The 27,266-nt window shown below is 37.6% G+C and overlaps 1 long non-coding RNA gene across 1 annotated transcript; it reads right to left on the bottom strand.

The window, feature by feature from the left end:
* On the bottom strand, positions 1 to 27,266 carry LOC123953306. The gene is made up of 4 exons (XR_006820859.1): positions 27,212 to 27,266; positions 12,382 to 12,503; positions 11,980 to 12,047; positions 1 to 714 (listed from the first exon to the last, which is right to left on the bottom strand). It is a non-coding gene; the product is annotated as an uncharacterized LOC123953306 (long non-coding RNA).

Here is a 27,266-nt window from a genome sequence, read left to right as displayed (position 1 = left end):
CCTGCCCAATGGGAAGCCTGCTTCTTCCCCTCCAGCTCCCCCTGTTTGTGTTCCTTCTCTTCTTGTGTCTCTCTGTATCAAATAAATAAATAAAATCTTAAAAAAAAAAGTGGAGGGGTTCAAAGGGGCCAACATCAGAAAAGGAGTGTGGTGAGCGGTGGTTGGAGTGGTGTGAGGAAATGTCTGTGAGCTTCTGGGTGGCCTCTAGAAGCTTGAACAGGCAAGGAAACAGACTCTACCCTGGAGCCTCCAGAAGGAATGCAGCCCTTCCGGTGCCTTGATGCTAACATTTCTGACCTCTGGAGCTATAGGTTAATATATTTGTGTTTTAAGCTCCTACGTTTGTGATAATTTGTTACTGCAGCAATAGGAAATGTGTACATGTGGATAGTATACATTTACTTTATAAACTATCAAGGAACATGACAAAGGCATTTTAGCTAAAATGTGAAACATCTTTCAAAATGGGAGGCCCAGCATACAAAGATTGTGGGGGAGAGTCACAGACGAATGAATAGCCTTTCCTCTTAGACAGATTGGTTGCCTATATAAAATTAAAAGGATACATATATCCAATGCGCCATCATTTCTTTAAAGACTGCTTCCATCCTGGAATTCCATGAGAGACACCTCCCTTCTGTGATTATGTGTCATTGAGCCTTTGCGTTCTCCCGTATGGCATGTCATTTGAGAGAAGTCTCCATTTTTTCTTGCCTAAAATAAATTGAAAGAAAAGCTCATGGATTATTTCTCTTTCCTCCCTCTTTTTCTCAGTTTCACTGTTCTGGGGAAATGGAAGTGTGTTTACTATGTACTGGTGGGTCAGGTGGGTAGTCAGGGAAAAAATCCTCTAAAAGATGACTCCTGCTAATGCTTTGTTCTTAGCTTAAAAGTAGTTCTGGGGAAAAACTGCATGTTATGAAGGCCTACACAAAATTTTAATTAAGGATGTTGAAATTAAAACTCAACATAATTTGTTCTGTTTAACCAGTTATGTATTATGGGCTATGTATGATTATGGGCTAGGGTAACTTACACTAGACTAGATCTACCATAAGCAACCATAAACCTACACAAAATATATGAGGAAATTTCCTGTCCTCAATGTAGCATATGGGGTACAATGGTCCCATTGTGCTTGGGGTTACAGAAATCAAGGTCTATAACAGCTGATTGCCCTTCATTCTGTGAAGGAAGACACCAAAGAGTAGGGAGATAATTTATTTAGAGGGAGTTCCCAAAATCCAAGTGGGGATCCCCATAAGGACTTGTCCAAGGGCTATGGTTGACATGTGTGCATTAAAGTTTCCCAGGAAATAGAAGCTCCAGATTTGAGAGCCAAGCACATCTCCCATTGATCAGTCAGTGTGGAGGTCATTGGAGTTCCAGACTGGAGAGACATGTTAAGACTTTATTAACACAAGACATCCATCTATTGAACTAAATTTCTTTGCTCAAGATGGAGCCACTCCCACCTGCAATGCAGCATCAGCAAACCAAAACTTAGATGACCACATGTCCCTGTAAATGCTCCACTTGAGCAAAAACACAGTATGTTTGGACCGCCCAATCCCCAAATGCCAAAGCAACTCTGGGTCTTCTCACTCCAGGCAAAGTAGACTATGTGGCTCCAGACAATCAGATACTTGCTATTTTTCTCTTCCTTATTCTTTATTCTTCATCCCATACCAGTCTCTTACCTTTAGCCCCATTTTGCAGTTCTTAGAAAGAAGACTGTCCACTTAATGAGGCAGTAAATAAAGTTTGATTATATCATCTAAGTTGTTTCCTTTAGTCATTTTTTAACACAGTGGAGACTCCATAAATGAGGTACTACAGGAGTAAAAACCAAGACATTATTTAGAGTAAGTTGTACTCTGAACTACTCTAAAAACCTTGAAACCAAACATGAATAGGATCCACAGAATACAGTTAGGGAGTTGGGTTCTGCTAAATAAAATGGTTTAGGGATTCCCACAACACCAAACCCACAATAAAGAAAACTAAGCCTACAGAAGTTGGAGTAAATCAGCCAGTAATTGAATTGCCTATCAGAAGAAACATCAACTCTCCTCAGAAGAAAGTTACAGAAACTAGAATCTCTGAAATATGTCACCACCGTGTTCACAAGTTTGTCTGTTTATGCAATGAAATTCTACACAACAATGAAAAGCAATTATAGATACGTACAACAACACGGAGAATCTCAAAGTCATTATGTAGAATGAAAGAAGCCAGACACAAAAGATTACACACAGAATGATTCCTTTACATAAAATTTTAGAATGCTAATCTGTAGTGATAGAAGCCAGATCACCGGATACCTAAAATAGGGAGTGGGACTCATAGACTTCAAAAGGGCATAAGAAAGGTCTTTGAGGTGATAGAAGCATTCTCTATCTTGATTGTGAACATGTCATGTCTATTTGTCAGAATTTGCTGAACCATATACTTAAAATGGATGCATTACATAGATTATGCTTCAGTATTTATTAAAAATATAGCCAAGAATAAATAAAAAAATAGCTCCAGATTATATAATAGTCAAAATCTATTCTGAGGTGAGTGGCTAAAAAATTAAAAAAAAAAAGATAATGACCCATGAGCACATTTTATACCTTCTATGAACCCCTACATCAGCTTACTAGATCCTCTCAGATACTATCAAACTGCATTATTTCTTAAAGGGAAAAATTTAATTTATGTATTAATAGCTTTCTTAAAAACAAAATGTCATGATAGCCCAAACCCCCGTGACCTGTAGGAGATTATGAACGACTACTAAGGTATCCATCTCTGAGCATATTCCTCTTATTGCATTGATTATGCTGGATTTTGATGACCTTAAAATATGCTGCTTTTCCTTAGTAGACTATAAACATATTAATAGTAGCTCCTGTATCTCATTAGTCTTATGATTGTAGAACCTAACATGGTGCCAGATGCAAAAGTAAGTTCTCGAAAATATATTTGCTGGGGCACTTGGGTGGATCAGTCCATTAAGCGTCTACCTTTTGCTCAGGTCATGATCCCAGGGTCCTAGGATTGAGCCCTGCATGGGGCTCCCTGCCCAGGGGAGTCTGCTTCTTCCTCTCGCTCTTCCTCCTTGCCTCCCCCACTCATGCTCTCTCTATCTCACTCAGATAAGTAAATAAAATCTGTTTTTCCCTCTCCCTCTGCCCCTCCCCTGTTCTCATGCATGCTCTCTCTCTCAAAAAAATTAATAAAATAAATAGGAATAACTATTTTCATATATATGTGTGTATATATATGTGTACATATATATGTGTGCATATATATATAGTGAAAGAGCAAAATCTTTTAACTGATTCTGATCAAATTCATATCTTAGATGTGAGGGGCTTTGTTTCTCCTAAAATTTTGGACATTGTTATATTAAATGATGGACTAATTTTTTTTTTAAACAAGAATATGGGCAGAAAACTACAAAATGGTTTTCCAAAGAATACTTTAGGAAAGAACAATAAAATAAAGTAGTGTGAAAATGAAATCCTCTTTGTAAGAAATGCCTGGCAGTTTTTGATCATGAACCATCAGTATTTGGTTGGTAGTCATTGATGAAAAGATAGTTTCAAAACGCAATTGCTTTGATTATTTTATATCATTGTCAATTTTATCTTACATTTTTTTTTCATAAACAAGAGGTTACAAAGCTTGAGATAGAAAAAAAACAGGGGTTATGTGGAAAACTAGGGATAAATCTTTAGAAATTTTCAAAAATTGTTATTTTTATTAAGTGACAAAGACTTTTCTCCTTGACCACACTCTGGTCAGGCTCCTATGAACTTTCTTCTCAACTAGATCCTGAATTTTGAGTTTCTATGTTCATCCTTATATTGTCCATGTTCAGCAAGAGTCTCATGAAGTCAGTTTACCTAGAATCCCCCTTCCTTCCTACCTAATCACTCTTGATATCTTCATCATCATCATGTGGTGATTATCTTCATTATCCATTCTCTCCATTCTTCATCATCCATTCTCCCCCATTCTCTCATTCCCATTCACCCCTACCTGCCGGCCTTCAGCAAGAATCCTGTTCAGTTGGGTTGGCCAGAATCACCCTTCATCTCTGATGTGTTCTCTTTGTAATTTTCCATCCACTAGCTCCCTACACTGCTCATGGTTATAAATTCCCACTTTTCCTTGTTGTTTTTGGAGTTGAAGCCAATCTTCCTCCCACACCTCAAGACCTCACTGCAGTGGTCCCTATTCCTACCACACTGGCACTCCTTACCATTCTTTAACAAAAGTCGTGAATAATTTTTTCTTAGCATAACAATGGGATTTTTTCTATTTTCTATGTCATATGTTGATTCCAAATATACTAATACTAATTAGTATCATCCTCCCTTTTATATTGCTTATATTTTTGTTGGAAAAGGGTTGTCTTTGTTCCTTACCCCATTACAAACATGATACATGTTAAATAAAATTATCCTTGCCATATATGTATAAATATCATGTCACAGAAGCCACTGTAAGAAGGAGGCCTAAGGGATGCCAAATGGTGCAATCAGTTAAGCATCTGACTCTTGGTTTCAGCTCAGGTCAGGATCTCAAGGTCGTGAGATTGAATCTCAAATTGGGCTCAGTTACTCAGCAGGGAGTCTGCTTGGAATTTTCTTTCCCTCTCTCTGAAAAAGGAGGATTAAAAGTATATCCTTTCCCTCCCCAAAGTTTCCATAGATTGAATTTCAAGACTAATTTGGCTTGAGAAATAAAGTGAAATATTTAAGAATAACTATTTTCATATATCTAATTTTTATGAGTATAATATTTATTTTCTTAGCATAAAACTTTCAAATCTACAATTTAAAATAAGTACATAGATTATAAATGACATGTTTAGAGTCTATTTCAAAGAGAATGTGAAAAACTCTCTTCCATTTGCAGATGTGATCAACATGAAAATGGGACTTGCTTTCCTTTTGAATACCAGTGGGGCAGTTTAAGTTTCCCTGAGCCAGCAGAAAGGAAGCATTCTTGTTCTTCACTTCTTCCATTTCTATCCCAACAGCATTCCCCAAAACTTAACCCAGATCCAGGAGCAAATGCCATTTGGTCAGTCATAGTGATGGTCATTTTGATTTCCAAAAAGGTGGGGGATATGTTTCACTTTGAAGGTAACATAGCTTTAGGTCACTGGCAAAGCATAAAGAAGACAGACAGTCCCTTGGAAGGATAAATATGGCTATTCATCAGCCAGCTCTTACCTAAATTATTTCTATAAGTATGACATTAGAACTACTCATCGTTTTCCCAAAGATTTATTTTTTTCCTCTGTCTAGGCTGCATAATCATTATTTTTGTCTTTCGAAATCCTTCTTATTCTTCAATGCCCAGCTCAATGCAAACTAACTGGAAAGTAATCTACAGCAAATTTTAAAAGTTCATATAGTTTTGATCAAAGAAGTGCTTGCATTGCACATAGAGATACAAAATTTTTAAAAGAGAAAATATGGAGACTATTATGTCAAAGTTGGCTTTCAGTTTTCTGAAGTCTGCAGGCTATCCACCTCCATGTTCGTTACCTTAGGAAAAGGTGCTTGCTAATTGCAGCTGGAGAATTCTGTTATCTAGCAACACAAAAATGATAAAAGCAAAAGAGCAAAATCATTCCCAGACACACTCCGCGTGAATTAATCTCATGTTCTCCTGTGATTTAACAGGGTCTTGGCTTTCAACTAGCTTAAAGCACTTAAAAAATTCAATTGCACAAACATTGATTGAGGACCTGTTGGGTGAAAAATAGCATGCTAGGGATGGGCTATACACATGAACAGGATATGAGTCAGAAGGAGCACAAAGAACGAATACCCCAAAGGGGGTGCTGTGAGTGAAAGTAGGGGGAATGGAGGAAGAAACATAATAATCTGGGTTTGTGGAGTGGGAAAGCATTCTAGACAAAAAGAAAGTGTGGTAAAGGAGAGCTGAGAGCAGAGAGCTCTTTTGAGCAGTTTATAACCTGGTGTGATTATAATGTTTGTGTGCCTGGAAATTGCCAAGAAAGCTTATTAAAAATGTAGATTCCCAGGACTGCTTGTATGGAGAGTCTGATCCATAATCTGGATTGGGGGTCTTCTGAGGACTGGTGTCGCAGGTGAGCCATCAGTCTCACCAGGACTGATGTCAGTGGCTCAGATGCAATTCTGAAAAGTCCTGGTCCGAGGGTAGATGATAGAGGACACAAAATGAAGTTCAGACCAGAAATTTGCTTGGGAATAGATTGTGAAGAGCTTCAAATGTCTCACAAAGGAAAATTCACTTAAGAGCCAATGCATATTTTAAGGAAAACTGAGGATCAGAGTTTAGGAATCTCACATTGGGAACAGTGGAGATGATGAACTGCAAAGAGCCTAAAAACTTTAGAAGAGACAAGGAAGACCCTTCTTTGACATTTGAAACAGGTGATATCAGTAGGGAGGGAGCAGAGGTAAGACAGGGTATGCCAGCAAGACTTGGGGCACCTATCGATTCAAAAGTAGGTGGGCAGGAGAAGCCAAGATGATGTGCGATTTCTAGTCTAAGGGATACTTACAAGCAAATTAAAGAACAACGAAGGAGGAAATTGACAAGTTCAGCTGAAATCCTGCTGTCTTTGAGGTAAAACGTTCCTTCAGTGCTGTCTACTAGGTTCAAGTATGTCTGGAATGCAAAAGAGAGGTCGTGGCTCCATCCATCCATCCATCCATCCATCCATCCATCCATCCATCCAATCTTTCCTTTAATAAATATTAACCAGGTATGTGCTGGGGAGTTAGGCTCTGTTCCAGGTATGGAGTAGATATTTGTGAGCAGGAAAAAAGAAAAACCTTTGTCTCCATCACTCCTACATTTTAGAAGAGTTAGAAAACAAATATATAAATACACTGTATCAGGCCATTTGCTGAAAAAATCTACAGAGAAAAACTAAAACAGGGAAGGAAATAGAACATTTTGGAAGGAACTATTTATTTTTGATGGCAAAGTTGGGAGAGACTTCTTGGTGACGTTTGAAATGAGACCTGAAGGAAGTTAAGAAATGAGCAAGCAAAACGAATAACTGAAAAAAAGTTATTCTCGATGTCATGGTCTATCTATATAATTTTATGTCTTCCAAGGGTGAAGTTGATTTATGCATGTCTATGCCCTCATCAATTTAACGTTATGACTGAGTCCTACTCTGTGCCAGGCAGCTATTCTTGGCATCTTGCTAAACCATCCCCTTCAAAGTAAACCCTAATGTCACGAAGTTCACATATTAGTGGAAGAAGTAGACAAACAAATATAAATAAATAAATAAATGAGTCATCTGGAGAAAAAGTAAAGCTGGAAGTTGAGAAGTGGGTTATGAAGGATCAAAGGGGATGTAGGCATAGATGTTAGATTGTGTCACTGGGCGTGGAAAGCCTTTCAGGGAGGTGACTCCTCAGTAAATATCCGAAGGAAATGAAGAAGCTATCTGGAAAAAGGAAAAAAGAAAAAAAAAGTTTCCAGGTAGAAAGAAGAGCCAGTATAAAGATACGGAGGTAGAAGAATGCCCAGCACGCTCAAGTCAGTAGGCCAGGGAAGAATGTGGTAGGGAGAAATCAGTAGTAGATGAGGCACGTGAGATAATGCAGGGCCTCGAAGAAAGCCTTTGCTTTGAAATAGACTAGAGGGGTGTCTGGGTGGCACAGTTGGTTAAGCGTCAGACCATTGATTCAACTCAGGTCATGATCTAAGGGTCATGAGATCAAGTCCTGCTTTGAGCTCCACGCTCCGTGGGGAGTTTGCTTGAGATTCTCTCTCCCTCTGCTGTTCCTCCCACTCATGCTCTCTCTCTCTCCCCCTCAAATAAATAGGGTAATAAATAAATGTTTTTTAAAAAAGAAAAATGGAGTAGAACTTATTATAAGTTTTTAAATAAGGGAGTCACAAGGTCACATTTACACTTTTTTTTTTTTAATTTAAAAAGTTCTCTTTACTTTTAGTTCCAGTATAGTTAACATACAGTGTTATATTAGTTTCAGGTTTGCAATATAGTGATTCGGTAATTCTATACACTATTCAGTGCTCATTCTTGTAAGCATACCCTTAATCCCCTTCACTTATTTCCCCCATCTCCTCACCGACCTCCCCCTGGCAAACACCAGCTTGTTTTCTATAGTTAAAGAATCTCTTTTTGATTTGTCTACCTTTCAGTATAGAAAGACACAGAAAGAACAGGTAGAGCTACTATGTTTTAAATTATTATTTGATTTATTTAAAAAGTTCTAAATCCCATACATATTTTCCTCAATTCTTTAAGTTCACTATACAAATATTATTTATTTATAAACTTAGTAAAATAAGTACAATTACCTTTTCTCTGATTAATGTTTGATTCATCCATATTGTATAGAAAATTCACTTTAACACTTTTAATGTAACTAGGATTCATTAAATATCTTAAATTTGTGTGTTAATTTAATAGATTGGATTTCCTTTTTAAGCATTTCAAATGCTTGACAATGCAAGCCTATAGCCTAATCAAAGTAAATAAATAAATAAACAAAAAACCATGGGGCACCTGGTGGCTTGGTGGTTAAGCATATGCCTTCCCCGCAGGTCATGATACTGGGTTCACAGGATCAAGGCCTGCATCAGGCTCCCTGCTCTTTCTCCTTCTGCTCCCCACTACCCCCGCTCTCTCTCTCTCTCTCTCAAATAAATAAATAAAATCTTAAAAAAAAAACTTTCCAAGTATTTAAATTATTCCTCTAAACAAAAGAAGTGATCACATGCATACAGTGACTATCAAGTCCCTTTTTCAAAGTGTTTATAAATGTAGTCGAATTTTGTGATGCTTTTAACTTAAAGCCACAACTTTAAAATTAAACTAAATTCCCAGGATGCCTGGGTGGCTCAGTAAGTTAAGCATCTGCCTTAGACTCAGGTCATGACTCAGGGTTGTGGGATTGAGCCCCGTATTGGGCTTCCTGCTCAGTGGAGAATCTCCTAGTCCCTCTCCTTCTGCCACCACCCCTGCTCATGCTCTCTTTCTCTCTTTTGATCTGCTTTCTCTCTCTCAAATAAATAAAATCTTCTTTAAAAAAATTAAATTAAATCAAATTCCCTAGGGTCCTAAATAATAAGTGTTAGGTCTGTTATCAAAGGAACGAGACTGAGACAAGGTGAAAGTTATTTGAAGCTTTATTTTATGCCAAGAATTAGAAGTCAGACTGATTGGCCAGGGGAATGAGACTGAAACAAAGTTAAAGTTATGCAAATCTTTATTCTATACCAAGCATTAGAGGTCAGACTGACTGTCCAGGGCCGCCTCCAAAGATAGCGACCCCCCTCATCTTACAGGCTACCTTTTATAGAGCAAAAGCCTGGCCACACATAGGTGGCCAATGAGATTATAACGTTGCATAGTCATGTTAGGCCACAGGCAGGTGGCCAATTGAATTACAGTTTACCCTATAGTAGCTGTTTGAACTAACCTATTACTCTGGTCAGAATTGGCGCTCAAATTTGGCACCCAAAAGGCGGGGTTTACGTTCTTTGGTGGTTAGGGAGATAGTATGTGTGCTTTTTACTGATTGGATGTCTCCACCTGACCTGACTCGTCCTTGTATTCTGGGCTCTGTTATTAGGAACTGGCTGACCATATTTTACTGGTTTCCCGGACTTGCTTCTAAGTAAGTTTCTCGGGGGTGGGGGCAGGGTCAGTTTAAGTTTTACTGCACAAACAACAAACTGGCTTTTAACCAAGATGGAGTTGCTCTGGCCAAATAGGTCTTTACAATGAGAAAAATAACAAACATACTCACTGTATTAAACCTGATGTAAAAATGTTCATACTCAGCATAATCCTTGCTTTCATCATTTCAATGTTCACTCAAGTCTTTCCAGACTTAATTGTTGACCCACTTAAGGGGATCAGATTCCTAGTAAGAGTTCAGTTGAGACATCCAACTAAATTAGAGTTGCCTAATGGGCCCAGACTGGAGACCAAGAAGTCTACTTTATCTTCTCAGGGGAGCTGAGGTAACATCTAGAGCCATGAGATTTGGGTTATTATGTGTCAGAGACCCAAAACCAGCGGGAAGACCCATGAGCTACATGCCTACAGCGTGTTTCTGTCAGGTTGGCCGCTGGGGGTGCTACTCCATGGCCACGCTCTTCACACATGTTGGCTCAGCCCCCCACATTCCCTTTAGCCCAAGCTGTACTTTTACCTATCTCCTCACCTTTATCTGCTTTCTTTCTTTCTTTCTTTCTTTCTTTCTTTTTTTTTTAATTTGACAGAGAGAGAGAGATCGCAAGTAGGCAGAGCAGCAGGCAGAGATACAGGGGGAAGCAGGCTCCCCTATCTGCTTTATTTCAATAGATTTTGACAATCCCTACATGAGTTCTTTCAGCCCCTGAAAATGTGTTCAGCTAAACTATTTACTGCCTGATTTAATTCTGCATTCCTGTCATATTTTTCTCTACCTGTAATTCTAAGAACATGTGATTGTCATTTCATGCATGTTCAAGTGCTTCTTTCATGGTTGCCTGGCTCGACAGCTGTACCTCCAAGTGATGATAAGCCATTTAAAACAAAAATTGTTACGTTTTCTGCCCAACATTCCTGAGGAACAGACGGGACAGATAAGATTTAACTTCTATTGATAAGAATATTGAGATGCAAGAAGAAACAACTTACTTAGCGTTAGATCACTTTGGAGTAGTTTAATCAAAAGAATCCTGCTCATTTATCCTGGCATTTCATGCTCAACGCCTCACAATGAGATCATTTGTGTCTTTTAAAGGAAGATTGGTGAATATTTGTGTATGAATAGTAAAAAACTTAAGCAACAGTATGAATTGACTGCAGAATACCCAGTGCTATAAATGAGAAAGAAGATTAAGAGAACTGGAAATTTACTAGGCATGTCACTCAAAGTAGAAAGAAGGTACTTCACTCAAAGTTTGGATCAGAATTAACTACCTCTTGTGCCTGTAAACTCTGGAAATAGACAAGCCTGCTATTTAGAGAGCAAAACAAATGGCCAACTTTCAATCCATTTTCCATCTTTTAAATTCTTCAGGAAAAATACTCAGCATTATTCTACTCTGTCGCATTGGTAGCATCGGAGTAGAAGGAAATTTATATTTATAAGATGATTTCATGCTTAGTGTATCTCCAAGTACAATACAAAGTAATAAATTAAGTAGAAATTGTACTTAATTTAGACACAAGTCATCTTGTTTCTGCTAGAAAAAGCAATGAGTAAGAACATTTTCTTCCCTAAAGGATCTTGCATTTTATAGAGCTCTTCTTATTGGTTTTTAATCTGTTAAATTTATACCAGTGTAAGAAGTTGGCACTCTTAATACTTAGAAACTGTTCACTCAAAGAGCTTTATGTGGACCTGGCAGCTTTTTTCAATTTACATGACACATTGAGTAAATGCAGCATTTATTATGTATCCAATAAAGTTATTTCTGTCTCTCTCTCTATATATATATTTCTCTACATGTATATGTGTAGGACTTATCTTTAATATTTGTTTCAGTGGGAAGAGGCAATTATTGTTGCAGGACTTATTTAACTCAGTATTACCTAAGAATGGCAATACTGGATAAGTTTTCAAGATTCCAACTTGCATGCTCATACGTGTGTGTGTGTGTATGTGTGTGTGTGTGTGTGTGTAGTGAACCTTGAAACAACAAAAGGTAGTAGGGAAAATAGGTACATGCTTGAGAGTTTCATGAATAAAGTCAGGGTAGTTGAGTCATGGAAGGATGTTCATGAATTGGTAAAGTTTTATTATCATTAAGAATGCAAAAGAGTTCTTGAGATGTTCTATGAGGACTTTGAGGCCTAGGAAGAGATGAACAAATATACCCACAGACCCAGCCAACCTCCTTAAGCAATAGACTGAGACTGGACCCCTGGATTTCTGGTGCCTGTGCTCCTTTCAAAGACATTGATGCTCATCAATACTCTTTAACCATTTGACTCACCTGTGTACCCAAATACATTCTTGGCTTCAGGAGGCATATTTGATAGTATGAAAATCTCCCTCAATCATCTGCAAATGGAGGCAGAGATGAGAAAAGAATCTGGGATAAAGCATTGTAGTGAAGCTTAGAAATCCTTCACTGACAAGTAATTAAACAGTTTCTCTAGGCATAATTGCAGAATCACTCACATGATACTCTATGGTTAAACAGATCAGCTACAGGCACAAAGAATCTGCAGAGGGACTGCTTATCAGCAATGACTCAGAAAAATAACCTATTCTAGTCGCTTTTTCATTTTTACAGACCATAGTTTATTGAATCATCTTTAGTGACTCTTGATGCAGATATAATTCCTTTCAATTCTTTATCTTTCACAGGACTTGCTGTTTTCAGAACACTTACAGGATTTTTCCAATGCGGGCACGGCCAGAAAAGATTCTGAGTTTCATTCCTTGTAGAGGTTTAAGCTACAATTGGCCTCAGCAGCTTGTTCTGGATGGTAAAGCTCCAACTTATGAAACACCCTTGAGGGAACAAGAATTGAAAAACTTTTAAATGAACGCGTCTGGCCAAGGGAATTTCACTGGACTGTCAGAAAGTATTAGCTACCCCCTCTAATCTGATACCCAGGGAGCTCTTTTCATCTATTGTCTATCATCTAGCCAGTGCCATTTACATTTGGTTTTTAGAGAGTGAGTGTGAATGAGCAATAGATCCTCCACCTGTCCGATAACTCTGAAGTGTCAAGTCTCATTTTTTTTCACTTGATCAGGTGGTAGAGACTAGTTCAACTGTGTTACCCATTTGACACTTTTGTCATTTCCTTTCTCTGGGCTCTTCTGTAACATTACTGAGAAGAGAGCAATACATAGGAATATGGCTTTATATGCACCGTAAATTTTGATAGCACTTTGTTCTTGGGGATCATCTCTGGATATAGATCTGTAATTATTAATAGTGAGTTGAAAAATACAGTGTTACACTTTATTAATACCTGAAAGAGACATAATTTTTCCTAACTGAAAGATACCATTTGACCAGTGGGTCAGAGAATGGCAATTACTGTGAAAGTACAGGTTATAACAATGATAGAAAATCATTAACAATGACATTTTGGTTTAAACCTGTGTACTTTCTGAAATGTTTCCCTCAGTTGACTAATTTCCCTCAGGCAGAAATAAAGAAAGAGACCAGCTCAGTTTAATAGCTTTTAAATTTTCCTATCTGTGTCTGAGGCTGAGACTATTTTCTTTGAACACATTGGGAAATTGTTCCCAGACCTCTCAGGGAAAGGTTGAGTGAGTGTAATTCCCAGGAAATTAAGCAAGATTTTGTGTCTTGATTTATTTTTTAATGTCCTCAGCTAATATCTTTGAAGGTAGCTGGTCATGCAGAGAGCAAAATACGTGATAGTATTTTTTTTTTTTTTTTTTTTTTTTGCTTTCAACTGACTGAAGCTGACACAACTGACCAGAACATGAGATGTCTATCTTAAACTGATTTTTAAAAGCAGGGAAGATTCACTCATGGACATTATCTGGTACCCTAAAAATGATATTTAAAAAAAAAGTTAGCAATATTCCATTGTATATATGGACCACATCTTCGTAATCCATTCACCTCTTGAAAGGCATCTCAGGTTTGGCTCTTGTGGACATTGCTGTTATGAACATTGGGGTGCATGTAACCTTTCTTTTCACTACATCTGTATCTTTGTGGTAAATACCCAGTAGTACAATTCCTGGGTCATTGGGTAGCTCTATTTTTAACTTATTGAGAAATCCTCACACTGTTTTCCAGAGGAACTGCACCAATTTGCATTCCCCCAACAGTGTAAGAGGGTTCCCCTTTCTCCACATCCTCTCCAACACACATTGTTTACCGTGTTCTTAATTTTGGCCCTTATAACTGGTGTAAGGTAGTATCTCAATGTGGTTTTGATTTGAATCTTCCTGATGGCTAGTGATGATGGACATTTTTTCATGTGTCTGATAGCCATTTGTATGTATTCATTGGAGAATTACCTGTTCATGTCTTCTGCCCATTTTTTAATATGATTATCTCTTTAGTGTGTGTTGAGTTTGAGGAGTTCTTTATAGATCCTGGATATCAGCCCTTTTTCTGTATTGTCCTTTGTGAATATCTTCTCCCATTCCGTGGGTTGCCTCTTTGTTTTGTTGACTATTTCCTTTGCTGTGCAGAAGCTTTTCATGTTGGTGAAATCCCCAAAATTCATGGTCCATATATACAATGGAATATTGCTCAGTTCAGAAAGGATGAATACCCAACTTTCATATCAACATTGATAGAACTGTAGAACATTAAGCTAAGTGAAATAAGTCAAGCAGAGAAAGACAATCATCATACGGTTTTACCCATATGTGGAATATAAGCAATACCCCTGAGGACCATAGGGGAAGGGATGGAGAACCAAGTGGGAAGAAATCAGAGACAGAGACAAACCATGAGAGACTCTGGAATCTAGGAAACAATCTGAAGGTTTCAGAAGGGAGGAGCATGGGAAGATGGGTTAGCCTGGTGACGGGTATTAAGAAGGGGACAAGTTGTAATGAGCAGTGGGCATTATATCCAACTAATGAATCATGGAACACACCTCAAAAACTAATGTTGTATTGTGTGGTGAATAATATAACAAAAAATAAATTAAAAAAATAAAATGATTTTGTATATAAAAAAAAAAAAAAAAAGTTAGTATGATTTCAGCTCCAGGTAACAGAAAACCTTGGCTCACCATGCTTTTAAATAGAATAGTTCAACACAACTTCTGGAGATTGTTCACCTGCAGTGCTGGCTTTTATAGAGTATCAACATTCTCGGTCTTCCCATTCTGATGTCATCATCAGGTTAAATCATTTTACAGATAGTATATTTGCATGGCAATATTCTGAGGCAAAACAGGAACATGTTCTCTCAAAAATTTCATTGGCAACAGAAACATTTCCTATAAGCCCCTTGGCAGATTTATGCTCACTTCTTAGGGGTCATAAATGGCCCACACAGAAACCAATTACTGCAAGGGCAAAGGTCCACTATGGTTGGCTTCAACGATCATGATTCACAATCTGAGGCCCTCCTCCCTGGATAGATGTGGCCAGAAGAATAGGATGGATACCTGAACAAACATAGGGATCTATTAAGTAGGAAGGAAAAAAGGAAGAAGAGGAAGGAACCTTGATGTGTCTGGTATACAAATACCCCTATACAGTTAAAAGAAAACTCTCTTATTTAGAAGGGTCAACACATTTATGGTTTCTATTTGTTAAGTCTTTAAATGATGCCTCAAATTTTCAAAATGCTGTTATGTAATTATGTAATTGACCTTTATTTCATAAACCAGGACCTTAAGTATATAAATGTGTTTTATAACTGAAATGAATTTCTACCCTAACTCTGCATTTTAACTGAGGTAGAAAAGCTAATTGTAGTATATGTATATCAGATTCCACGAACTTACAGTTTTATTTGCCTCTTCTCCCCACTCCAGCTTTATGGGGGCAGAGATGAGAAGGATATGTACCAGTAATGTAAATGGGAGGAGTAGAGAGCAGGATTTGTTTATCTGTCATTATGTGTCCATACCAAATAGTACCCACTGACATGTCTGTCATCAGTTCTGGGTTGTTCTTATCCTTTGATGTTGGCAAATACGGAAACATTTGTTTATTCATGCCATTATCTATCACTGAACTCCCTCTTCCCAATGGTGAGATATTTTCAGGTCCACTGAATGTATCAGCTACATCCACTCTCTTCCAAAGGGCATTTGACATCATCATCCTATCTCTCATGCCCTTCTGGTGAAACTTGGCCATGCTGTCTCAGGTCCCCTGCGTAAACACACAATGTTCCATCCGCCCTACTTCCAGCTTTTTATGGTGAGGCAAGGAAATCTTGGCTGCTCACCTTCCACATCTCCAGAAGAGAGTGGAACACACAAATCTACTATGGAATGCCCAAACTTGTTTTGAGGTTCTAATACCCCTCCTCACTCCTGGTTTGCTTCTTGGCACCGGGAGACTCTGACTTTTGGGAAATCCACATAGCTAGTGTTATGGCTTACACACCATACTCAGCACACTTATGGATCTGAATATTGATGATCAAAACACAGGTTTTTTTTAGATCCATAAGCCTCTTTTCTCAAACTATTTTCTCTTTGTGGGTTGCAGAAGTCTAATTTGAAAGTCAACAGCTTAGGGAAATGAGTATGGAAACACTCGCTCTTACTTGACTGTGAAGAAGGCTGGGATATCAGGAAACACTGAAGGAGGAACAAAAGGCATAAAGAGTGAATATCATCCTGCTACAGTAGGGGAATGGCCTCAAGTAATCAGTAGCTAGTTAAGGAAAAAGCCATGGGATGGAATGCAAATTTTCCCCTTTTGCATCCTTTGTTCATGTCAGTTTGACATCATACCGTTAGCGATTTAGAATATTTTCAAAACCCAAGAAGCATTAATAATACTTGCCTGTTGCTCCGGGCCTCAAAGCATCCAGTTGAGAATTGTGTTTGGGCCAGTCACCCCAGTGGGGAAAGCCCGCCAGCCACTCTGCCCATCCTCAACTTCCTGGACCAAATACATAAGTCTGCCTTGTCCGGCTCTACTCAGACCTCAGACATTTTTCACTCTGTGACTCATTCCCTCAGGACGGAGTGTGTCTCATCAACAAGAGTTTAATCTGAGGAATTACTATGTCAATCTGTTACCTATCCCATATAAGTTAAACGTGTACTTTTATCTAGGCACCTTGGGAACAAGAGTTTAATTCAGTGGACGACATGATTCTGCTAGTTAAAATTTCATGAACCAGCTAGACCAGGAGAGGGGAGAAAGAAGTAATTTGAGGGATTATAAGATCATTTGTTTGTCAAAGGTACCCTGGAGGGTGTTACTCAAATTCCATCAAATCTGTCCCAGTGGATCATTGCCTCCTGGCAGAAAACAGTCTGCTTCATACTTGGAAAGAGAGGAGACCCAGTATTTTCCCTCCAAATAGAGGGCACAGTTCAATCTTAAATTTGAAGGGAACATCTACACAATCTATTAGTATTTACAACTTTGACATTTGGCAAGGAATTCTGACTATGCCCAGCTGAGAAACAATAAAACTCCCTTGTGTGACAAATTGCTTTGGTATTGAGGGTCACTGCCTGAGTAGGAGCAAAGGCAGTCAAGGAGAAAACTGACCAGTTCAGAGTGTAGTCCTAATGGTTACACTTTAGTAGAAAGTTAACTCGTTATTTAAAAATTAAGCTACCATTTTCAATCTGTCTTAGTAAAAGATTGGAGGTGGACTCTCTAAGTTGTAATCCGTTAATATAACTTGACATCATTAGTCTCGTCATTTAGTATGCTGTTAATGGCAAGGCCACTAAAAAAACTTTTCCACCAAATAAATAAAAAATCAGATGTGTACTTTCAACAAATTAATTATTTCAGGATATATTTATCAAAAACTTACTATGCAGAGTAGCAGGTGGATACAAAACCGTATGACATTCTCTTACCTCTAGGTGCTTCTCATTTAAGGGAGGATATAGGTAATCAAAGAGATGGAGAAAATTTTAGGTTAAGTATCCAGCAATGGGCAAAGGGGTGAAGGTTTATGTAATTTAGGAAAAAAGAAAAGCTCTTTTTGATTAGAGTGATAAAGAAGGATTTCACTTAAAAGAGACACTTGAAGGATGGTGGGATTTGAAGAATGCATCTTGAAGGAAAGCAGGATTTTGAAAGACAATTTGAAGAAGAGAGTGTGGTCGCTGATCTTATGACCTATGAGACCCAGGAACTACTGTTTCAAAAACTATTTGCGGTTTCTTTTAACACCTTTGCGTTTTTTCAGAGTTCTAGGCATCAGATGACTAAACCAGTATGGCTTGATTATCTCCTAGGAAGCTCAAAGGTAAACTGCAAAGACAAATAGAGATTTTTACATTGTGCCTATAAAGATCTCAAGAATGGAATAACCCACTCCAATCTGCACCAACATTTATGAATTCACACATGAAAGTTCATAAGCTGCCTCTCACTGCCAGGCTGACCTACCATGGATGTAGAGCCCAGGTCATAAGTACTTGTGGGAGCCACAAATGACAGCCCGAATGACCCTGTCAGGACCAAGGCAGGTATGCTTATGTTGACTTTCCAGTGTCTGGCACAACACATGCTATCCAAAAGGGGGCCCCAAAATATGAATTAAAGAAAACAGAAATCAAATCAGTCTTAATGAATGCAATTACTCTTCATATCTGCTTCAGCTAAATCTGAAATTACTAGACCAGTAAGGTCAGCCAGAATGTATATTAATCAACACTTGGGGGTGAAATGAGAATAACAGATAGAAGATTGTGCATAGGATCAGCCAAACCATGAGAGACTGTGGACTCTGAGAAACAAACGGTGTTTTGGAATGGAGGGGTGTGGGGGGTTGGGTGAGCCTGGTGGTGGGTATTAAGGAGGGCACGTATTGTATGGAGCAGTGCATATGGTGCATAAACAAAGAATTTTGGAACACTGAAAAAAATTAATTTAATTTAAATTTTAAAAAAGACCCATGTTAATGCATTTAAGTCATTCTATGCCTCTCTTCATGCCTTTCAGTGTGGGTGATGCATCTGTAATAGTTACACACTTTCTGTCCACCCTACAGGCTTAATGAATCATCGTACAATCATCTAATTGGACTCTATTCTGAATTTCTTTCTAAATATCAGAAAACACAACTCTCTCAATGACACAGCATTGCCCTATTTTATCATCTGCCAAAATAATTATTCAAATTAGTTATTATTTTACTCACTGCTCATTTCTGGGGTGCCATTAGTAATAATAAATATCATTTTACCTAACCAGTCTTCAATTAGGCTCAAGTCAATTCCTATTTATACTACCCTAGAAATTTACCTAGGACAGTCACCAAAAGCCACTTTATTTCCTCTTTACACAAACAAAAAAGTCACAGACTACATCATGCTGTTTTGCAGATGAACCATCAGACATTTGTACCTCTTCTACTGAGGTAAGCAAAGCCAATATTATTCACACCATCCCTATTTTATAGATCAGAACAAGGAAGAACATAACCTACCAATGCCACACAGATGGGATGTGCCTGTCCCTATTCTATTCTGCTAAACTGAGCTATCTCTGACTTCCACGAGGCCTCAGATTCTGAAATTACTATTCTCCACCCTGTGCTCCAACCCTCCACTCACTGCTCAGTGTCACACTTGTTCTAATTTTGGTCTGGGCAAGAATAAAACATAGAATGCTTTCATTGAAAGCACTGTACTAAATTTCTCAAATTGTTTTCCATGATGACATTTACTTCTGGAAGCTTCCACTGTCCCTATCTTTGGTGGCACATGGGATTCCTGAGACCATTTGTGGGGATGGGGGAATGGAGTAGTCAAATTTCCTCACTGCAAATCCATAATTTAACCCAAAGATTTAATTTCCGTCTCATGATCCATTGCCCTTGAGGTGATATTCTTTTGCAAAGGGAGGCCAGTATCTATTTCTGCATACTCTGCTTTATATCAGATCTTTATTGCCCTTCTGATAGACAAAGTACGGGCAGCAAGTCACTGTGTCCCAAGGTAAAGTTTTCAGGTCAATAAAACAAGTGCTTAAGTCTTCATATGTGAATATCAGAAAGTGAGTTTCATCTAATTTCATAAACTTAAAATATATTTTAATCACTGGACTTTAACTTATTAATTAAGGAAAAAATCAACACACTCAAAGAATGTAATAAAAATTAACTTTGGCAATTCTGAGTAAAGAAATCATCATCAGTAATTGGTTTTCTGGAATAAAACTTTTATTTATTGTAAGAAAAAAAAAATCTACCTACATTCCACAGAAGGCTTAGAACTTTGTTCTCTATACAATTAGGAAAAAGCATCTTGAATACAAAGGTGTCCTTTCTCAATATAGTTATAAAAATAGACACCATAAAGCATTAAGAAATAAACATAAAAATCAACTTAGTTATACAAATGAGAGCAATCTCAAAACAGGAATATATGTGTGTGTTTGTGTGTGTGTAATTTGAATATAATATATATGTATATATGTTTTATGTATGTATATGAAGATCAAACCTACACTGATTTCCAAGATCTGTGCTGGCTATTAGATCTGTCAACTCCCCATCCAGATCTGTCCACCACCCCTTCCCAGGGTCCTTGGAAACTATCCTCTAGAAAATGCTTCAACTGGGCTTCCTTACCCACTGGCTTCAAATTTGGCCAAGGGGAGGCACCAGCAGGAGACTGCAGCTTGAGGAGAGAAAGAGATCAGAGTATTTATTCCCTGAGCTAGCTCCCTCCCTACTGGACCAGGATTAGCATTGGCTCTGTTCCACAACCAAAGGCCATAGGTCGTATTGAGTTGTCTTCTCATAAGGATGTCTCCTCTTCTTGCCCTTCTTGCTTGTTTATTAACTCTAGGGAGTATTACCATCCCCACCTAATTATCTTTATCTTTCCTTTCACCTTTATTAACTCTGTGTTCATTAAACTCTTCTCTTTTACCAACTTGAATGTGCCTTCTGTTTCCTGTCTGACCCATGACCAGCACCCATTCTCCTCATAACTGGGGTGCCATCATTCCTACCATCATGCTCTACTCTATCTCACTCCCAGGACCACGCCTAACCTACAATAATGGGCACTAAGCAATCTGTAAGAGTAGAGAAACTATTTTAGGCACTTCAGAAGACAAGATCCAGAATGAATTTCTTTTGAATAAAATGTTAACATGTAAATGAGCACTTTTCCCTCACTTCCTCTTCCATTACCTCACAAAATCTTTCTTAAAATGTTCGTTTCTCAACAGTTGGTTGAGAAAATGGGGCTGTCTGTGACATACTTCATGTTACCTGCATTGAGGTGGAGGGGGGTGAAAGTAAATGCTTTCTGACTCCCTGCAACATGGGCTTTTTTTTTTTCTTTTAACAAATCAAGAAGGGAGGAAATACCTATTTATCCAACTTGTCTTTAATTCTCAGTCTAATTCCATGGGAAAGATAATTACTAATTAAGTTGCTTATTTCTAAAACTCTAATCTCTATCAAAAACAAGAAAGCAATCAACTAAAAAGTAAAAACACTGATAAATCAACTAATTGTTTTGTCAGCTGCTTTTGTTTATTTGTTTAATGAAACAATTGTTTGCAGGTCAAGAAGTCACCACCAAATTGTCCCATTTACCTTTGGTTTGCCCAAGGGAGTAAAGAAGCAATGGTTGTTGCAAACCCTCTCTGAAGCCAGCATCCCCTCCTGGTTAGGGTCTGTCACTGGATGTACTCTCACATATTACATGATTTTTTTTTAGAAAGTTTGCTAGTAGGAGATTTAAGGGGTGATGTAATTTGGGAAGAAAAAATTTGGCATTTCATGTTTTCATCCTTTTTCTGGAGTATATCCAAGTGTTAAAGAAATGGAAAATGAGATTTTATCCAAAATTTGGAAAATATGGGACAGCACATCTTCTAAAACTGAACTTTTGATTCCTTTCATGAGCATCAGAGATGTAGAAGAATAAAACATCTAGCTTTTAACTTCTCCACTGATATTAGCATAAAATTAAAAGCTCTCACCAGGGCCCTATGTGGTCTGCTCCTGGTTTCTCTCTGACCTCACATCTGTCCATGACCTACTTTGATCTCAGGACCTCAGCTACAATATAGTCCTTAATGTACCACAGACAGGCGGAGCACACTCCTGCCTCAGGGCCTTTGCACTTGTTCTTCTCTTTAGAGAGATATGTTTGCAGATAGCTATCTCCTTCACTTCAGCTACGTCTCACCTCAAATGGTAACTCATTGGAAGGACTTCTTTCCATTTTATCAGGACTTTCCCCTCCAGAACTTTTAACCCCTTACCCTGGTTTATCTTTATAAAAGTGACCATTCCCTGAGCTAGTATTAACTATTTATTTGTTTATTGCTATTTTCTCCACTAAAGGGCAAGAACTTTGTTTTTAAACAGGCAAATTTGATTATAAATGTAACATCTCTGCAAAAACTCAGTGGTATATTAATGTGTATTTTAAAGTCTTTCAGAGCTTTTGGTAGACAGCATCTTAAGGAATCAAGCATTTTTATTCCCAGCTCCAATAAAAAAATAATTGCCATGTGCATGTAGGAGCTTAATAAATACGTGTGAATTGAAAAAAAATATGAAAGAATGACTGACTCTAATCTCCAATTGTCAACACATCTTCCACTTTCTAAAATCAATTTGTTTCCCAGGCTCTGCAAGAAAGGTATTGTTCTCAAGAGGGTTTATATTTACCACAACCACTTTGATCTTTTCAGAAAGTAAAATGGCCTCTCTTTAGTTTTGAAAACGGAATAGAATTCCAATACACACTGGATGGCAGGTAAGTTTGTATATCTATCCATGCAAGCCAGTTTGCCGCACAATAAGGCTGAAATTTACACACTGGCAAGTTCAAAAATGTAAGAATAAAACCCTTCTTCAAACAGATTCACCTTTTCTTCTGAATAACATAAAATACATGAAAACCTATCAATCCACATTTTTTATTTTATTTTATTTTATTTAAAGATGTTACTTATTTATTTCAGAGAGAAAGAGAGAATGAGCAAGGGGAGGGACAGAAGAAGAGGGAGAAACAGAATCCCCACTGAGCAGGGAGCCCAATGGGGGACTTGATCGCAGGACCCTGGGACCTTGACCTGAGCTGAAGACTGATGCTTAACCGACTGAGCCCAGGTGCCCCTCAATCCACATTTCTCAAAACTTTTTCATAAATATGCTTTTAAAAAAAAAGACTTTATTGAGACATTATTCACATATCATAATATTGATCCTTTTAAAATGTAAAACTCAGTCATTTTTAGTATAATAAAAGTTACACAATGATGACAATGATCTCATTATTGAACATTTTCCTCACCCTAAAAGGAAACACTATACCCATTAGCAGCCACTTCACATTCACCTCTGACAACCATTCACCTACTTTCTGCTTCTATGGATTTGCCTATTATAAACATTATATAGAAATAGCAGCTTCTTTCACTAAGCACAGAGTTTTCAAGGATCCTTTATTTTTCATGGATAAATAATATTCTATTGTGTGGATATACCACTACCCATTCATCAGTTGATGAACATTAGGGTCAATTCCACATTTTGGCTATTATGAATAGTGCTGCTATGAACACTGATGTATACATTTTTGCCTGGACATATGTTTTCCATTCTCTTGGGTACATGCCTGGAAGTGAAATTTGAGTCATAAGGGTAACTATATTTGATATTTTAAGAAACTGCTGACTGTTTTCCATAGCAGCTGCACCATATTATGTACTTAACGGCAATATATGAGGTTTCCAATCTCTCCACATTTTTGTGGCACCTATTTTTTTCTGACTGTTGAACTGTAACCCTTCTATCAGGTATAAAGTAGTATCTTGTGGTTTTGATTTACATTTTCTAATGATTAATGATGTTGAACATCTTTTCATAAACTTGGAGGTCATTTGTATATATATTTTTAGAGGATATATTCAATTTATGGAATTTATTATTTATTCAGATCTTTTGCCCATTTTCCATTTGGATCATTTATCTTTTCATTATTGATTTGAAGTGTTCTTTATATATTCTGAATACAAGTCCCTTATAAAATAGGTGATTTGCAAATAATTTCATGCATTCTGCAGGCTATCTTTTCATTCTTAGTGGAACTCTTCAAAGCACAAAACTATGACATTTAGATAAAGTTTAATGTATTTGTCTTTAATTTTGTCACTTGTGTTTTTGAAGTCATATCTAATAAACCATTGCTAGTCCAAGACTACAAAGATTTACTTCATTATTTTTCTAAGAGTTTTGTAGTTTTAGCATTTATATTTAAGTTACAGATCCATTTTGAGATAATTTTTGTATACGATGATAAATTTTGTATATGATGTGAGGTAGAGATCCAAATTCATATTTTTTTCATGGATATGCAGTTGTCATGTATTTGTTAAAGAGACTATCCTTTTCCTATTGAATGGTCTTGGCCTCCTTGCTGGAAATCAACTGCCCATAGATGTATAGGTTTACTTTTGGACTCTCTGATCTATCCTATTGATCTGAATGTTTTCCTTATGCCAGTGCCACAGTATTTTGATGACTGTTACTTGTAGGAAAAAACAGTTGGCAATTATCTTGAGGTAGAGTTTTGAGGGGGCCTGACCTATCCTTACCCTGTCCAGGAGCTGCTAGGCTACTGATCTTCATGGCCACCATGATTATAAGGCCATTGGCTTCAAGACCACTCCCGAGTTGGGAGAAGAAGATGGGAACATGGCAAGTTAAGATACCACAAACTTCTTGTTCTAACCCTGGTTCAGCCATTTTTCATTAATAAGTGCTCCTTGGATTTTTTGCAAGCATTTCATCAATTTCCAGAGTTTTGAGTAAATGTTTACTGTTGTTGTTGTTATTGATTTGTTGAATTGTTTGTTTTTGTCAGTGTAATTGTTTTTATGAAGGAGCATATTTTCAAGACCCTCACTCCAGCATTTTGGAGGTGCTTCTACTCCATCCCCTCTTTTTCTTCTTTTCTTACACTCCATTCATCTTTTAATACATAGTTATCTGCGTAACTGCCTAGGCCTGCAACTCAAACTTCTGCAGTGTGACTTGGTGCTCACCTTGGGCCACATCCATTGCTTGATTTTTTCCCAAACAAGTTGTAATGAGAGGCCTTGAGGCCAAGAGTCCCTGCTATCCAGGGGAAGTAACCAAGTGCTGCTCTGCTGAGGAGATGGTCTTGTATACACACCTAACACACATTGAAAAACCACAAAAGTAGCCCTTCCTTTGAGATGGGCAAAGAGAAAGAAAGATAGAGATAGTGGAAGAATTTTGAATCTCAGGCAACATCCCTAGAGATTAGGTAGTTAACCAAAGAAATGAAACTACTGCTTCCTCAAGTTGTTGGGGTCCTTGACCTTGCAGACTAGAGGAGGAGGAATATAAAGAGAAGTGGAAGTCTCCAGTAGTAAATAACCAGACTGTTGGTCCCATGGCAGTGAGAGAGGAGGAACTGGAAAAGGCATGCAGGTGGGTATGGGGGACTTCCTGCAGGGATCCTATTTAATAGTTGATAGTTGCCCAGAACTAGCTGCTTCTACCTAAGGGACATGGTTGAGGTGGAATAACCTATAAAATGCTCCCACTAGTGAGTCATCTATTATATTATTTCTTTTTATATTCAATTTTATCAACATTCTTTTCAGTCATTCAGTTGCTGGTGTAAATTGAGAAAAAATAAGTATCTCTGGAAATATGAACACAAAAGACTCGTCCTTAAACTACTATTGCAATTTGAGTAACAGATGGACAAAGCAGAGAATATTTCTCCAGTGTCAGAGTTGCATTTTACTAAAGCAGTTGGCAAATGGATTATAATCATTTTCATCCTTTATTACACACCACATAGGGACTCCTGCTATTGTTGGTAGTCCTTGTTGACTTTGACCTTGTGTAATTAATTTTCAAATGAGCTAAAGGTGACTCACCTGTGACACAATGTGTGCCTTTATTCATAAGAACTACAGATTAATGAGATCAATTGATATCTGAATTTTATTTCTGTTTCCAAGATTGAATCAGCAAGAGATGACCAAAGACTTTTTAGTGTCCAATATTTAATTTTACAGTACCCTGGAAATGAGTATATTCTGAGGCTCTCGGTAAACATATCAATTGTAACTGTAAAACAGAATAAGGTTAATTATGTTGAAGTCAATGTGGAAGTGCAGGAAGAAGGGGAATATGTTTATATTTTGAGAGTTGTTTGGATTAATCTAGACACAATAGCTAAAACATTTGTGATTGAAAAATCCTTTGGGATTAAATTACTTTGGAAGATCCATACTCTAAACACACTCTATTAAAGATTGAAGTTCATGCCAAAACTCATTTACCCTGAAGTAAATCTGTGGAAGACATTTCACAGGAACTAGGAATATTAAAGTGTTCCTTGCAGTGGGAAACAGAAATTTTTTTCAAAGGGGAAAGATTTTGAACATTCTTTAAGACATTATCTTTGGGGAAGGGAAATGCAAATTTTTATACAAAAACAGGTTATACTGCCAAAGTGTGGAAAGAAGCCTCTCATTTATAGAAACCTGACAGTCCCAGAGGGTTCCCTGGGAGAGAAGAAGGGCTAACTACAAAATGGTAACTAAATGCAGAACATGAAGGTAACAGATCTTTGTAGATAGACCCAAGGCTAGACATGCATACGTGGAGGGGTAATAGGGGCAACTAACAAGTCAAGATGTTTAAAGGAGTTATGTTAGTCAGGGTTCTCTGGAGAAACAGAACGAAGTAGAGGGGGAGTTTTATTATGACGAGTTGGCCCATGTGACTGTGGAGGCTGAGAAGTCCCACAATCTGCCATCAGCAAGATGGAGATCAACCAGTGGTGTAGCTGTGGTCAGAGTGCAAAAGCCTAAGAACCAGAAGAACAGATGATGTAAGTCCCAGTCTGAGGGCAGGGGATCAATGTCCAGCTCACAGTCAGCCCAAGCAAGAGAGAATTCTCCCTTAGAAGAACTAAGTAAGACTGCCGTAAAGGGTTCTTGACACATTCTAAAGCTACTCTTACCGTGTGAAATCACTTAATATATAAGTGGTCGAGTCTCCAGAAAAGGGTTTATCGAAATTCGAAGAACAAAGACAGAGATAGCTTAAATTATTTTATGGATAGCCTCTATTTTCTTCATGGTAATAAAAAAGTCTCCTAATAGGAAATCCATACAGCTTACTTGTGGAGATCAACAAGGGATTGATGGCCTATTTAGGGAAGTTTAGGAATTCTAAGAAGCTTTATTTTCTGCAATTGTATTTACTTGGAAAGAGTAGAAGGAGCTGGCTGGGGCCATTGAGGCTAAATGTAAATAATTAAAAAGAAATAACTGTTGATTAAAATATGAGTCAATTGTAAAGGGGAAAGCAAACTTTTTAAAATTATAGTTTGAATAAACTATAGAATAATCAATAATCAGTATGTTAGCAATTATTTTTGCTGAAATAAAAGCTGTTATGATCACACACACAAAAATCCTATCTTATTAATTAGGTTAATGTTTCCTTTGCAATTATAATTTTATAAATATATTTTTATTTGCTTTTGAGAATAGGTAATAAAATAGGTTAAAAATTGACTTACTAGGCTAAAAATTCCAAGTGTCCATGAAGATACAGGGTGATGAGTGAGTGTCCCG

The sequence above is a fragment of the Meles meles genome, chromosome 1 (genome assembly GCF_922984935.1).
Source record: "Meles meles chromosome 1, mMelMel3.1 paternal haplotype, whole genome shotgun sequence".
In the NCBI taxonomy this organism is placed as follows: Eukaryota; Metazoa; Chordata; class Mammalia; order Carnivora; family Mustelidae; genus Meles; species Meles meles.
Note: the sequence above shows the minus strand (reverse complement) of the source record. Positions and strands in the feature narration are given on the sequence as shown.